This window comes from Hermetia illucens, chromosome 2 (assembly GCF_905115235.1).
Source record: "Hermetia illucens chromosome 2, iHerIll2.2.curated.20191125, whole genome shotgun sequence".
Taxonomy (NCBI): domain Eukaryota; kingdom Metazoa; phylum Arthropoda; class Insecta; order Diptera; family Stratiomyidae; genus Hermetia; species Hermetia illucens.
In genome coordinates this window covers 178,302,001-178,317,333 of record NC_051850.1, presented here as the reverse complement: position 1 = coordinate 178,317,333, position 15,333 = coordinate 178,302,001, and the positions used below count along the sequence as shown (strand labels likewise).

Here is a 15,333-nt window from a genome sequence, read left to right as displayed (position 1 = left end):
GCTTGCGGACAATCAAAGTGACCGGCAATCCAATGATGATGATGATGTCTAGTGTTGGACGAAGAATGCAAGCTTTGTTTGCGGAAAAGGATGTGAAGCGATGGTGGAACAAAAAAAAAAAGATTCCGCCAATTTCCTACTTAGGTTCGACTCAACAATGTATTTTGGGGCATGCAACTTGTCTCCCTAGAATAACCTGCATACTTTATTGCACCTGGGAAAGAAAGCCATGCGAGGGTTTTCATTTTCTCTTCAGTCTATTTTCACCGCATTTCACTGGTTTGATTTGTAAATTGAAAACTTCGTAGCTCATCGACTTCACTTCCCTCTGCCATTGAAATGTGCAATTGTTATCTTTTGAATTCAATCCAGATTATGCAGCTCCATCTCTCTGATGGGTGAGCACACTTGCATGTTTCAGACACTACGTGAACGAGTGAACAATTGAATGGACAATAATTGTTATGACTGCTCGGACAATGGTCGGATCAAGTAATTGAGGCTTTAAAGTAAATACAATTCCCGCAAAGAAGTAACGTGTTCAATTCCCCGCACTATTGCAATTATCGTGGTCACTCGCATGCGAATATCTTATCCTATTACATAAAATGCATTTTGATGGGTGCAACAAAAGTACAAGTGAATTTTCTCATTCCGTCATTGAATGTCCGTTCGTTCGTCCATACGTGGAAAAGACCGTGCGCATTGTTATGTTGTTACGATCGTTCTCCTACCGTGGGGCTGGTGACTGCAGGCCATCGGTATTTTGCTTCCTTGAGAAAATGCTCAGATAGTTCAAATATCTGAGGAAATTTATTAGATGCGTTGCGAAGCTGATAGAGTGTGATAGCTGAGAATTTCCATGGTATCTATGGGAGTGTTTGCAGCTACCGAACGGTAGCCTCAATGGCCTAGAGAAAAGTTATGCATTCACATTTGAAATCGTTTTGAAAATGATTCTAAAGATACAATTGGTAAAATTGATTACCAATTCTGAGATGAAAAATAATTTGAGGGTAAAAGATGCACATCTTTTATAAACTACTTAAAAAACAGCACTCACCTATATAAAATTATTTCTGGTTCATTATTATCTGAAAAATAAAAGAAAAATAAATTAAACTTGAATAAATGCCAACAACATTTAACCTTTTAAATTAGATATTAACATTATATAAAATTTTAGATTGTATGGTTATAAAATTGTTTTGAATTGCTAATATAAGTTTGTTAGAAATGTTCATTCAAGGTATCTATTTAGATGCGTCATTAATTGCGTTTTCAAGCTAGAAAGTTTAAATTGTGCTAATTTGCGCAGAATTCGATCAAGTTTCCCACTAGCTTCTGATTATGTCCTGTATATACGTGCTAATAAAATGACCCCAGTTAGAATTTGAATATCGGTCAAATTCTCTCCTCATGTGCTTAATAAGATCATTATTCCAATAGGGCCCTCCTATTTTAGAAAATTCTAGGTAGAAAAGACATCTAAGGAAGGAGTGCGTTGAATAGATACATATTTTGAGGGAAGTTTTTCAGATATTTCGAGGGCATTTTCTTCATCTGCCCACATAAACTTAAGAAACTTCGTGTCCAAACATCAGCTTTGCCCTGGAGAAAGAGCAAAATGGAAAGCTACTCTTTATTGAAATGTTGGTTTTCAAAAAGAAAATAGACAATACATTAGGCCGTAATGAATACCGGAAGCCAATGCATACTAAACGATATCTACAAGCAACATCACATTACCATCAATCACAAAAACGATCTTCAAACCCCTCATGTACAGTGTAATAAATATTGCAGATAAGGTGCCTCTGCAACAGGAATTAAAAACGATAAAGCAAGTTCTCATTCCAAACAGAGACATATCTAGACAAATCAGAGGCGCTTTAAAAAAATAACCGACTTTCAAAAAAAGAAAACATGAACTCACAGAGCGAAACAGAACCAACAACAATCGAGCAGATATTGTCAAAAGTCCCTTAACATAAATTCTTGGGAAACCCTAACTCCTATTTAGTGACCATATAATTAAATCATCAGGATGCAATTAAATACATTTTACCGAACGGATCATTGCAGGCAATGAAGAAATCTCGGTGGTGGTAACTTTGAAAGGTTGCGATGTGCATGGCAAGCAGCAAAAGACATCTGAAGCTGCTGCTGCAACGCGCGGCAATATTTGCAGTGGGCTTTGCTTAGCACCGCGAAGACCTGATGAATGTGGATTATCGATAATGCGACGGAAAGGGCAACTGATTTTCTTTCTTGTAGGTCCGGATGTCCGATTGATCACCTAATCTTGGGAGAAAAAACCGAGGATTTGAAAAGAGGACGGAAGTTGCAAATATGAAGTTTTCTTGACAGCTCGTAGTGACGTAGTGACAGCTAGTGATTTTGATTAGACAAATCATTTCTAATTAGCACTCGAATTCTCTCTTCAGCTTCGTCATTAACTCAACGATCATCAGGTGCTCAAATAAGCTATAAGCAAAACTCGGTTGTGAAGTTGCCGATCTGAGTAAGTCTGAGTTACATCCGTAAAAAACCTGAGAGTGTGTACAGTTTGAAAACTACTTGAACGTTCAGTTTTCTGCCAGTACGTCTATTTTGTTGTTTTGGCATTAGATCGAATTGGAATGGGGGAGGTCTATGTATTCCTCGGAGACTTGAGTTCTTAGCAAAAAAACTGCGAACTCTTGATCGCTCTCTCTTGGTCCCCTACATGACGAAATCTATGAGTGATACCATAACTGCCTGGTTGTGGATAAAATCCGGCTCTACAAGTTGCGGTGGGTGGGTCACCTAATCGGTGTGGATCAGGATGATCCAGTCCGGAAAGTCTATAAGGACAATATCTGTGGTAGAAAAAAAAGACGAGGAAGACCCTGCCTGAGATTAAGCGATGGCGTAGCTCAGGACGCCAGACAGCTTTTAGAGATATTGAATTGGTCGACTTCGGAGCAAAACCAGGGTGTCTGGAGTTTCCTATTAAGGCAGGCCTATACCGGACACCGGTTAGAGAGACTGAGAGGTAGGGGATTCCAGGAGGTATCCAATGGAACAGATTGGTCATCAACTCCTTTTACTACAGGGCTATAAATAATCCAAACAAGGCGCATCAACAGCAGGCATTAAAAGCGGTAAGTCCATGTCTCATTATAAACGGATATATATCCGAGCAAATAAATCGCACTTTTCATATTGCGCACTCCTGCGGAAAAGTCAACATAGGGGAGATAGGTTGGATAAACATGAACTTTGCTTCATCAGGACCGAGGTACTGTCAAAAATTGCTTGGCCATAGAGATAAAAAGCACTTCAATAACATCAACAGGGACCAGGATTGTACCACAAATATAATATGAGATATTATTATTTAAGCAATTACGTGGGTGCCATTTTTTTACGATGCGCATGGTATATATGTAAGTCTAGATAAAAAAGGCTGAAAATCAGTACCAGGTCTGCTCTGAACATGTGGGCGGGATGGTTGCGAAACTACAACCTAAATCGAGCCTTGGTCTCTCGAATGCTTCGTCTCCAATAATCTCGATCCAAAGACCGCGTCCTCTAGTTAGAAAATCTTAGAATTTATCTGCAGCTCCATTCCATTCCATTATTATGGGGGGGACGGCATAAAATGCTGTATGAGCAGTAGTAGTTCGCCTTTGGATTTCGCGTTTATTGTTTCCGCCCTACGAGAGTAGGGCTCCTAGGTAGACGAATTGGTCCACCTGTTCGAAGTTATGCTCGCCCATTGCAATGTACTGCATACTAGCAGCCGCCTTTCGGGTTTAGGCCACGTATTTCATTTTGGATTCATTGGCCTTGAATCCCACTTCACTCGCTACTCACTCGACTCAAACTGTTCGGTGGAAATATGCCATCGTTGGGTTTAAATGGTTTTGAAAATACTGAACCCATCTGGTTTTTGTTTGGGTCGTGTTGCTGATGATATTGTCATTCAGATCTCCACAGAGGGTCGTACGCGGTTTAAAACCTATCCTCATCTGTTTTAGTCTCAAAATATGGTTGGGTCAAATAAAAAGCCTCATTAGAACTTGGACGTTTGATATCGGTTTTATCCTAAGTAAGGGAAAGAGGAAGCTAATGAATGTTTTTTTTTTAATCCGTTGTATAATCACTTTTAATTGCTACACTCATAGTATCACCCCTCTAAGACAGGGAGGGAAAAAGTCATTCATTGACAGTTCATGATGACAATCAATATTCGGAAGCCATTGAAATGTAGGGAAACGGTATTGATCAAACCTTTAAAGCTCTTTTCGAGTCGCAGAAAGTATGATTGGATTAGGTTGGATAAATGAGGAAAGCCCACAGCTCTAAACATTTATATTTTTTTTGTATTAGGCCATTTAACTCGTTTTTGCGAACCTGGGAATGCCTCTCAGAGAAAGGGAGTGCAAATTATATAATAAGCTTTAGCTTATCTTAAAAAAAACTATATCTTTTGTTTTAATAACTTTATTATTAGTAATGGTTCTTCGAACCGAATTGAACAGTGGCGGTCTTAAGACTAACTTAATCTAGTTGAATTCAAACCAAGATCCAAGAGAATCCAAATGTGCTGAAAATGCATAAAATGCATTTTCTAAATTGTGGAAATTTTACACTTGCAGACTAAACATCTGCCAGTCTGGAATCTTGCAACATGATTCTTTGGTCACGTTGCTGATACAAGTGTGAGAATTAATTTTTGTTGGGTCAGGCGTTTCAGGTAACGTAACTCCTCCCCCATTAAGATTTGGATTTCCTTGGAGTTTATTGATTATTTTTAATTTGAAAGCTTTGTTTTTGAAATACATGATACATATGAAAATTGATAGAATGACAATGAGAAATGTTATAACTGAACTGATTGTAACAATTTTTGTTTTATGGTATTTTAATTCTTGTATTTCCTTTATATTTTGTCCTTGATTTACAATAAGTTCTTGAAAGGTTAATTTAAGTTCGGATGAAGGTAAGTTTTGATTTCCCAAACTTATGAATTTACTTACAAATTTTGTTACTTTGTTACTAAATGTTTTACGGCCAATTTGAATTGTACAATTTTGAAAGTTTACAAAGTATGATAGTTGCCGTTAAGTACAAAATTCCTATCGTCACAGGAACTGTTAAAGGTTACATTTTTCATATTGGTAAGTATTACAATATCTTCTTCGGTTTCAGTAAATTCAGAATTTGAATTTCTGATAAATTTACAATCATGTCTGAAAATACAATTTTTGCTCAGTGAGAGTTCCTTAAGTGATTTTCCCTTTTGGTACGAATATGCTTTATTATCGATTTCAATAATATATTCTGGTTCTTCATCTATTCGTTTGTTATTCGAATTTGCTATTGGAAATATAAGTTTCTTTTTTAATGTCAACGTTTCGATTGGGATTTTAATTGCAATAATTATGGAGTTGTTGACGAATTTAGCAACTCCTAACTTTATATTGTGAAGTTTATGAAAATCTATATCGTAAGTTTTAATCTCTTCGTCGGTGAGTATACTGGGATGAAATATATTTGCTTGAGCTGAAACAATATTGTCCTCAATATTCTCGACTTCTCTTTTTATTATGTCTAACCGAATCATTTGTTCAATTATTAAATTTTGAGTCGAATGATTTTCTTCTAGTCTTTGTATTTGGTTGAATTTCTCTACGATCCTTTTGCGGTCTGATTCTATTGCGTCTTTTAGGAGATTAAAGGTTTTATTGAATTTGTCGTTAATTTTTACTTGTCGGTTTGTTTGTTCAATTATATTGTGATTGTTCGTGTCGATGACATTTAAGTGGTTTTGGATGTCCTGTCGATCGTCATTGTCCATTGTACCAAATATCCAGTTTAAGGCGGTTCCGCCCAAATTGATAAGACCTCGTTTAGATCTGCGTGGAATGAGAGTTTTGACGGAATTCTTGATACTTTCAATTTGGAGGAGTGCCAAGTCCTTATTTGAATCGGTTTTTATTGACTTTATAGTTGCTTCTAGTGAGCTGACAATTTCTAAAATTTCGGTGGGGTGGATGATGTGTAAGATAATATCGTATTTGTTGACGATTTCTACGTCTTCTGTTCTAATCTGTGTATACCCTATTTCAGTAGTAATTTTCTCAACTATCAATGTCTGTAGCGTGGGTGGAAACAGTAATAAGAGAATCCCTGTCACGATCAGTACCTGAAAGTTGAGATTCGTCATTGGATGAGGTTAATTTCCCTTGCAATATGTCTAAAATGATTCTTTTGCGGAAGTAAGGTATATTCTTTTGAGAGAAACTAATCTTATGATCTCGGCTTATGTATTCTGCATACATGCAACAAAACACACCGCAATCATTCCCGTTTGTTTGTTGCGGGATGTCTTGCACATTTTCTTTGACGAACTCAGATGTGTCTAAGGGGATTTTTTGTTTATCTAAGGATTCGAGTCTTAAGTAATCAGCTAAGACTTCGAGTAGCCTCGTATTCGGTGTACCCATGGAGTTGTAATACTTAAGTGCTTTTTCTTTAAAGTTAATAGTTGCCAGACACCAATGAGACTGATCGACATGAATCGGGATCAGTATCAAATCAAAGGAAAATATATTGATTTTTCGAGTCCATCTCTTAACGCCTTCATAACCAGATTGAAGAAGTCGTTCTGCGAAGAATGTACTCATTGTATGTACTTTAGTGAAATGTTTATTCCTTTCCTCATCACAACGATTTGCGATTAAATTAAAATAGAAGTTAATAACATTATCGTTTAACCAACTGTCGGGAGTAAGTGTATTGAGATCACGTCTAGTTATTTTTATTTTGAACTTGTTGATTAGAACTTCATCTTGTGGGCCTTCATAAATTGCTTTATGTATAATATCTGCTTCTTTATTAGTAATTTGTGGAAATTCATCCTCTTTTAGATTTATGTCCTTCTTTTCGTTATATTGTTTCGAATAGTTTTCGAACTTCAAAGGCCTTTTAATGTTACAGTCATGAACATTGCTAAGTTTACTCTTCCTAAACTTTGGTTCTTCTTTATGTCTCAATGATTTATAGTTTTTTATGAAACCTTCTTCTCTTGTTTCTGCATAGTCTTCTCTTTCCTTGTTTCTTTTATTTATCGCTTTCTGTTTTACTTTGTCGATTCGCTGTTTGATGATATTATGATCGATTTTGTGTTCTTGGACTTCGAGAGGGGTTGTTTTTATGGTCGAATGGTATGTAGAATTGTAGTACTTTACAGCGTTTAGCATCTGGATACGTATAGGAAGTCTTTCTTCTAGGTTCAAGGTTCTTATACGTTCACCGATTGTGCGGTGGAAACACTCGATATCGGCGTTTCCGGTATGGCTATTGGGTTTAGTGAAATGGTATTCTATGCCTTCTTCTTTCAGAAAATTCTTTATGTTAACTGCGTTGAATTCGTTCCCAAAAATGAATTTTTTAATTTTCCCTTTCATCGATAAATATTGTTGTATTTTTTCCAGAAGTGTTATGCTATTTCTGTATTCTAAATGGAAGGTAACTACATGTTTAGAAAATCGGTCAATGAAATTGATAAATGCATGTTTGCAAATAAAGTAGAGATCGATATGAACAATTTCGTTCACAGTGGAAGGGGTTACTGTTAGATGAAATTTCTTTTTGATTGGGTTTCTATCGTATTTGGCTCCAGTACATATGTCGCAATTATTAATTATTTGATGAACAGCTAGTTTGAGCTTTGGGTTGTAAATTTTGTTCTTAATTCCTTCATAGGTTACAATAATTCCTGAGTGACCTGTCTCCTTTTTATGGAATAAGGATATCTGTTTATTAAGTTCCTCTTCATTTCCAATATCTGCTGCGAAAAATGTACATTTGACGAATTTTGTAGTTTTGATATCTCTGAATAAACCGATTATAATCTGCTGCAATTTGTTATATTCATGATCATTGAGGTACGAGTATATGCCTATCTTTCCTTTGCTGATATATCTCCTTAGTATGTCATTGACATTGCCATTTTCTAGATCCGATTTATCTACGAATATTCTCCTATTTTTAAATGGGTATTCGACCTCAATATCTTTTGATTCCTTTAGGATTATCTGTGTTCTAAAACGATTAACAACTGTTTCTAGGATTGGTATATGATCATTAAGGTCCTCCTCTTGAGAGTGGATTGTTTGCATTTCTAATGATTCATTATCCATGGCATTTACCTCATTTATGAGTTCATTAGTTTCTTTTATTTTATGTATTTCTTGCAGATAGGGACTCACATTTTCAGTCTCTGCTAAGTTTATCTCGTTTGTTTCGACATTTATTCTGCTCAGGAAATCTGCTATTTTGTTGTGTTTTCCCTTAATATATTCTATTTTCATGTCGTATTCACCTAGAGATATTAACCATCTTTGCAAGCGAGGGTTGATATCTTTTCCTGCATATTTTGTTTGTAACCATTTAATTGGTTGGTGGTCCGTTTGGAGGTCAAATTCTTTACCAAACAGGTAGGGTCTAAAGTATTTTGTTCCCCAGACTATCGCTAGTAATTCTTTTTCGATTACGGAATAATTCCTTTCGTGGTCGTTAAGGGTTCTAGACGCATAGCAGATGGGTTGTCCTTCTTGCGTTAAAACTGCACCTATGGCAAAGTTACTAGCGTCTGTTGTTAATTTAAACCTTTTGTTAAAGTCAGGGTACTTAAGGATTGGATGGGTTGTAATGATTTGTTTTAACTTATCAAACGCTGTAATATAACTGGGATCATTCGTGTTGATTTTCATTCCTTTCTTAAGGTATTTGGTTATAGGATGTGCTACTTTCGAGTAGTCTTTAATGAATTTCCTGTAGTAACCCGTAATACCTAGGAATTGTCTTATTTGCTTTATCGTAGAGGGAAGTTTCAAATTTTGAATTACCTTTATTTTGTTTGGGTTTGGTTTTACACCTTCGGGCGTTAAAACATGACCCAGATATTCGGTATCTTTCTTAAGAAAGTTACACTTACTTATTTGGATTTTTAAATGGGCTTCATTTAGTCTATCAAATACCTTTTTGATGCTGTCTAAATGTTCTTCTAACGACGTACTGAAGATCAATATGTCGTCGAGATAGACAACACAAATTTTGTTTATTAGTCCCTTCAGAACGGTATTCATTAACCGTTGGAAGGTGGCGGGCGCGTTTTTTAGCCCGAATGGCATTCTTACATACTCGTAATGACCGAAAGGAGTGGAAAATGCGGTCTTTTTACGATCTTCGGGTTTAACAAGGATTTGGTGGAAGCCTTTCGCCAAATCCAGTGTGCTGAAATATTGTGCACGACCCAACTTGTCCAAAATACCGTCAATATTTGGTATTGGGTATCGATCACTTATAGTCACTTCATTTAGGCGACGATAGTCAATTACTATTCGCCATTTCTGCTCACCAGAATTGTCAAGTTTTTTGGGTACGATCCACAGAGGGCTGTTATAAGGAGAACTGCTGGGCATTATTATTTTTTGGTCCAACATTTCCTTTATTTGTTTTTCGATTTCACTTTCGTGAACTCGAGGGTACCTGTAAATTTTGGAGTAAATAGGGGTGTTAATGGTGGTTACGATTTCATGTTGTACCTCATTGGTACAAGTTAATTGTTCTCCCTCCTTATAGAAGAGGTTTTGATATTTTCCCAACAAGTTTACAAGTTTTTGCTTTTCAAGAACGTTCAAATGGTCGAGATTTATGTTGTCAACGTTGCCGGACTCTAGATTACATACTTCGTTAATGACGAAGGAGTGGTCATTGTATTCAAAAAATATCTTGTTATTATTAATTTCTAGACATCCGTTCTCTAGGTTGATTTTAGCCTTCAGGGGGATAAGAAAATTTTGGCCAATGATCGCATCGTATTTGCGACCTGCTAGATTCATTAACTTCCATGATAGTGTTCCGGATATTTTAAATTCGGAAGGTATAGGAGTTATTATCCCCTTGTTTACTTCACTGATTCCGTTAAGGGTGGAGAAAAAGAGGGGTTTTGGAAGGTCTTTCTCTGGGTAAATTTCAAATGTTCCGGGTTTAAGGAGGCTTGTTTCAGATCCTGTATCTATTAGTGCTTTAAACGTTTTGGCACCGATTGTTAGTGAGACTATGGGCAATTTGTTTCCAGAGGCTCTATGGAAAAATTTACCTCTTTTTGTTCGATGTTATCAACTTCCATCGATTCATGGGAGTTTTTGCCTTGGCTGTATTGTCCAGAATTGTTATAATTGTTATGTCTTGCGTTACTGTTACTGTACTGTCCATGTCTTCTAGTTTGGTTGTTGTCAGAGTGTCTATAATTCTTGTTACGATATTGATCAGAATTATTTGATTGTTTTGGTTGAAAGTTATTATATCTGTTTTGGTCCGAATTTTGATCACTGTTTTTCGGATGTTTAATATTGTTTCCCGAATTTTTAGGTTTCCCGTTTTTGGGATGGAAATCTCCAGTATTTTTATTGTTATTATTGAATTTACTTTTCCTATAATAGTAATGAACAACATCTGTTTCCTCAAGGAGGCCTAGATCATCAAATTTATTATAAGCTTGAATCAAAGACATATCTCTGGTAATTAATGAACGGTAACTTCCGGTTAACATGTCTTTTACAATATCCATGAGATTCTTATCATTATTCTCTGGACAGTAATTTTGTGGTTTAAATTCATCGAAATCATACAATTCATTGAGCTTATAATTTATAGATCTAATGCTACTAAATAACTCTCGAGGAGTACTAACCTTCAAATTACGACTCTGGTCCATCAGCTTCCTGTAATTGTATCTCGGTCGGAAATGTATCCTTAACTCTCCTTTGATGAGTTCCCAGCTGGCATTTTCCCCTAGCCGGCGTATACATTGCTTTGCTTCTCCCTGGATTTTCTCTTTCACTGTTGTCGATAATCCGTAAATTAGTAAAGGCTCGTTGTTTCCGCACAGAGCCACTACATTTTCAACTACTCGGATGAACTCCTGGAGTGTATATTCCGAGTCTTTGCCAGTAAAGGTCCTTATCTGGCTAAATTTATTTAAAATTTGGTCGGGTTTTAGCTCAAAGTTATTCATTGGGTTCTGTTGCTGCACTAGTTGCTGTTGTTGCACTATCTGTTGTTGCTGCTGTTCCAGTTGTCCCCGCAGGAATTCCATATCCTGTTGGTATCTAGCCTGCAACTCCTGCAAGGCCTGTCTGAGTGCTTCATTTTCACTATTCGGCATTATTTTTATTTTTCTGTTCGAATCGAACGTTAAACTTCGCGCAGATTGCATTCACTATTCGATATAATCGACTCCCGAATTTATTAACATTCGTTTACTAAGTACACAACTTGGTTTTCACGTTCATGAATTTATTTACGCACAACACTTAAGTGATAGCGTTATTTGTTATGTTCACGGAATCCTTTTCTTCGGAGAAGGATCCTACCGACTGCGCCAATTATATAATAAGCTTTAGCTTATCTTAAAAAAAACTATATCTTTTGTTTTAATAACTTTATTATTAGTAATGGTTCTTCGAACCGAATTGAACAGTGGCGGTCTTAAGACTAACTTAATCTAGTTGAATTCAAACCAAGATCCAAGAGAATCCAAATGTGCTGAAAATGCATAAAATGCATTTTCTAAATTGTGGAAATTTTACACTTGCAGACTAAACATCTGCCAGTCTGGAATCTTGCAACATGATTCTTTGGTCACGTTGCTGATACAAGTGTGAGAATTAATTTTTGTTGGGTCAGGCGTTTCAGGTAACGTAACTTGCATTCATTGTTGAGGCGAATACTATTGGAATATGTTAGTCTGAAGGCTGCGGAAGCTAGGTAGTCAGCAACACACCAGGAAGCTTTTGTTCAATGGATTATATTTAAGCAACCACTGACGACACGGTCGTGGATATGGTTGAGCGCCGCCTCTTGACCTCATTTCCTCGGGTTGGTTATATTGGACTTTGGAATGCCGCATATCCGCTAGTTTCCCCATAGGCACTTTTATCTTGCCAAGAAAATGGGGTAAACTTACGGTTGGAGTGTGGTCGTCATTTTTGCTGAGAGCTGGGACAATTCTATAATCGGATTTTTTTAAAACACCTCTCAAACCGATCTTTTTGTCAATAAAGATTGTTATGTTTGTGGTTAAAAATGGCATATTTCCAACGAAAAATCTAAGAATAATATGATACCCCCGGCAAAAAAGTCATTTAATGTTTGCCAAAGGATTGCCATAAAGACCAACCACTGTGCGTTTGGTGGTCCCTCCACGTACCAATGGTAACAAGTCTACATGTGTCGTTGACTGTTTTCTGTTTCGGGTTTAGAATAACTTCGATTACCCTGGACGACAGAGTTCTCATCGTCTATTTCAATTTCCAATAATGATTAGGCAACTAAGTCTTTCGATCTGTGGTACCAGCTTCTTAATTTGAGCCCGTTATAGAAGTACGAGCTGCATCTGTATACCTGCACTTATGCGGTTATGTGATAAGATGTAGGTATTGTGCCTTCTTAACTGGCTGGTTTAAGAGGGAACCAGATTCCTATTTTTGTAGTTTGTTGAAAAAAGCCTAAAATCGAGGGACACCTTTTCAAATTTCAAATAGTTCTTCAAAATGTCAACGTCAAAGTAAATAGTGATGGTTTTTATACTACCTTCTAAGTTTCATTGTCAACCTGATGAAAATCGAGTAGACAGGTACGGATTAATCCTACACTCTTTCCAGCGCTTCTCAGAACCTACCAGAACCACACTAACAAGCAATGAAGATTCTCCGTCGTGTCGCTTCTGCCCCTCATTTGGCTTTCCCAGAGTTTCAATAGGCATACTTGGGCATTCTCAGCAATAAACTCATTCTAGTTTCTGCTTTTAATGACAAAAAATAGTTTTTGTCTTAGCTTCGTTGGTTCTCCCCAAGCTCTTGACCATCCTTTTTTGTAAGAGTATCTTTCTAAGATGAAAGATATCCCCAATTTACTCTAAGTTATAAATTGCAATGCAGGCTCCCCCCTAGATGTTTCCAGTCTCCTTGCATCTTTATCGATCCTGCGGAGTACCGAGAAAGTGGAGAGGGATATATATGGTGGCCGATATCTCCTATCCGCGGCGCGAGTTCGCTTCCCCTATGCGCTATCGTTCCTGCTTCTACGAAATGGGCTGCAGCTCTTTCCAGATTTTCCCGAGAAGCCCACACTCCTCTTCTATTGTTCCTGTGTTTTGCTGGAAACTGGATTGTGTTTGAAACGAACCCAGGTATGAAAACATTCTTACCGGTGGAGGCCGGAAGTGACAATATTGAGTTCAGGTCCGTGGTGGGAATGTGGAGCGCAGCCCGCTATGGATTCGATTTTTCCTCCCTATGTTCCTAACCTAGTGCTATCTTTCTCTTCTAATAATATTAGGATAGTGAATCCCCAAATGCAGTGGAATCTAGACTGATAACCAATTCGATGCGCCAAAGGAGAAATGAAGTTATGATAGTGGGTACCAGAGACACCAAATATATGCTTGTGAATTTATGCTATTATATTTAATATAACCATTCTTGAAGAGTATTGTCCGGATCTTAACTAGTAGTCGGTAGACCGTTTTGGCAAGGGTGACCCTCCTTTCCTTTCTGGGCTTTCATCTGGGGTAGGCTGACTAGAGAGTGGAAATATGCGGCAATCTTCCTTGGAATGCGACCGCATCTAACGACAGCTTCGGACTTTGGAGAACACAACCGATTTTGAGTATTTTGGATTTAAAAGGTTTATATATGAGCTTAACGCACTGCTTCAATTTGGTTTATCCGAAATCAAGAATGGAATTATAATACATTGATTAAATGAAAATTATATCACCAACTGATCCTTTTCGTTCCAATGGTTTGAATTTCGTTCACCTTGTGCTGCGAGGAGTCGATGAGAGATTTATTCGTGGTAGTTTTCCTTTTGCACTATTGAGCCCCCCTCCATCACTTTCCTTCCAATTTCCTGACATTCAAATGTTAATTTATAGATGATCATTCTAATTTTCAATTCTTAGTTTAACTTACAAAACCGTCTCATCGAAACTTTTATACCCATTTAAATGTTTTCAACTTTAGTATGGAAATTTTCAAATGTTTCAAAAATGGTCATTAACATTTCTTGTTGTTGTTGTCACTATAGACCTAGTAATGCTGTATATCATTAAATATATTTCTAGCGTTTGTTTCAGGCTAAGGCGAAATGCTGTGTATGCAAAAGTTTGGAAGGCGAGACGAGCTGGGGGTTGGTATATGGGTTAGGGGTTGGTTGGCAAGTGGCAAAGGCCGATATCTCGCTTGATAATTTCGGAAGGAAAGGGAACTTGACTCGTGATCACCAATTTGGAGGGCAAGACGAGCTGGAGGTTGGTATATGGGTTGGGGTTCCGGGCAGCGACGAAAATTAATGACAAATTGAAAAATCTTTTGAAAACTTTAAAGGCTGATATCTCGCTTAATAGTGAGAATTCGAGGAAAACGAGCTTAATTCGCTGTTTGGGGGGAAAACGAGCTGGATGTCGGTATATCGGCTAAGGGGTTGGCGGGTGAAGAAAATTGAGGACAAATTGACAAATGTTTTGAAAAACTTTAATATTGAGAATTTAAGGGAAATGAGCTTAGTTTGGAGGGTGAGACTAGCTGGATGTCGATATATAATTGGGGTAGCTGGCATGTGGCAAAATTTGGGGAAAAATTGAAATCGGGTTTCATTGTTGGCAAGAGGACAGTTTGATGAAAGATGGCTTGAAGAAAAGGATAGAAAAATTCGAAGTAGCTGTTGTTGTTATCCGAACTGATGATCGACTCGATCGACTGGAAATTAGAAATTAAAGTATCTGAAATGATTTCTGTTTGAAAGTTGCTCGGAAATGAAGTTGAGGGAGTCGTACATTAATCTAGTGACATTTACCAAGCATTTCAAGGAGTTCTTTTGAATCGAGTAGAGAACGTCTGGAAGTAAGAAGGTTCAAAAAAAGAAAAAAATGCAATTCTGAGTGTGATGCAAGGGTCATAGGAAAGTGTGCAGAGTCAGTGGTTGTTAACAGAAGCTGTGGATTTTCAGGAGAAGAGGAAAGGCATGGATGTTTAGTGCGGTATAAGCAAATCATATGGTCGATGCACTAAGAGGATTTGAATTATAACCAACTGACTCTCCATCATATGGTGGTTGAGTCACTGCGGCAAGAATAGCCTGGCGTTTTTAGACTACATCTTCTTCGAACGCTAATACTTCGAAGAGCTTATTCATCTCCATTTGAAAGGAGCAACTTAGCTAGGTCGTATATGAATTCACACATTCACACACATTCTTCTTCTTCTCTTC

At 37.3% G+C, this 15,333-nt stretch overlaps 1 protein-coding gene across 6 annotated transcripts in view; it reads right to left on the bottom strand.

The window, feature by feature from the left end:
• LOC119647592 (rho GTPase-activating protein gacF) overlaps positions 1 to 15,333 on the bottom strand; it is a 590,569-nt gene that overhangs the window by 230,977 nt on the left and 344,259 nt on the right. For all 6 annotated transcript variants that reach the window (XM_038048610.1, XM_038048613.1, XM_038048607.1 and 3 more), the window contains one exon: positions 1,064 to 1,094. The gene's annotated coding sequence lies outside the window, so the exon portion shown is untranslated. The remainder of the gene's footprint in view (positions 1 to 1,063; positions 1,095 to 15,333) is intronic.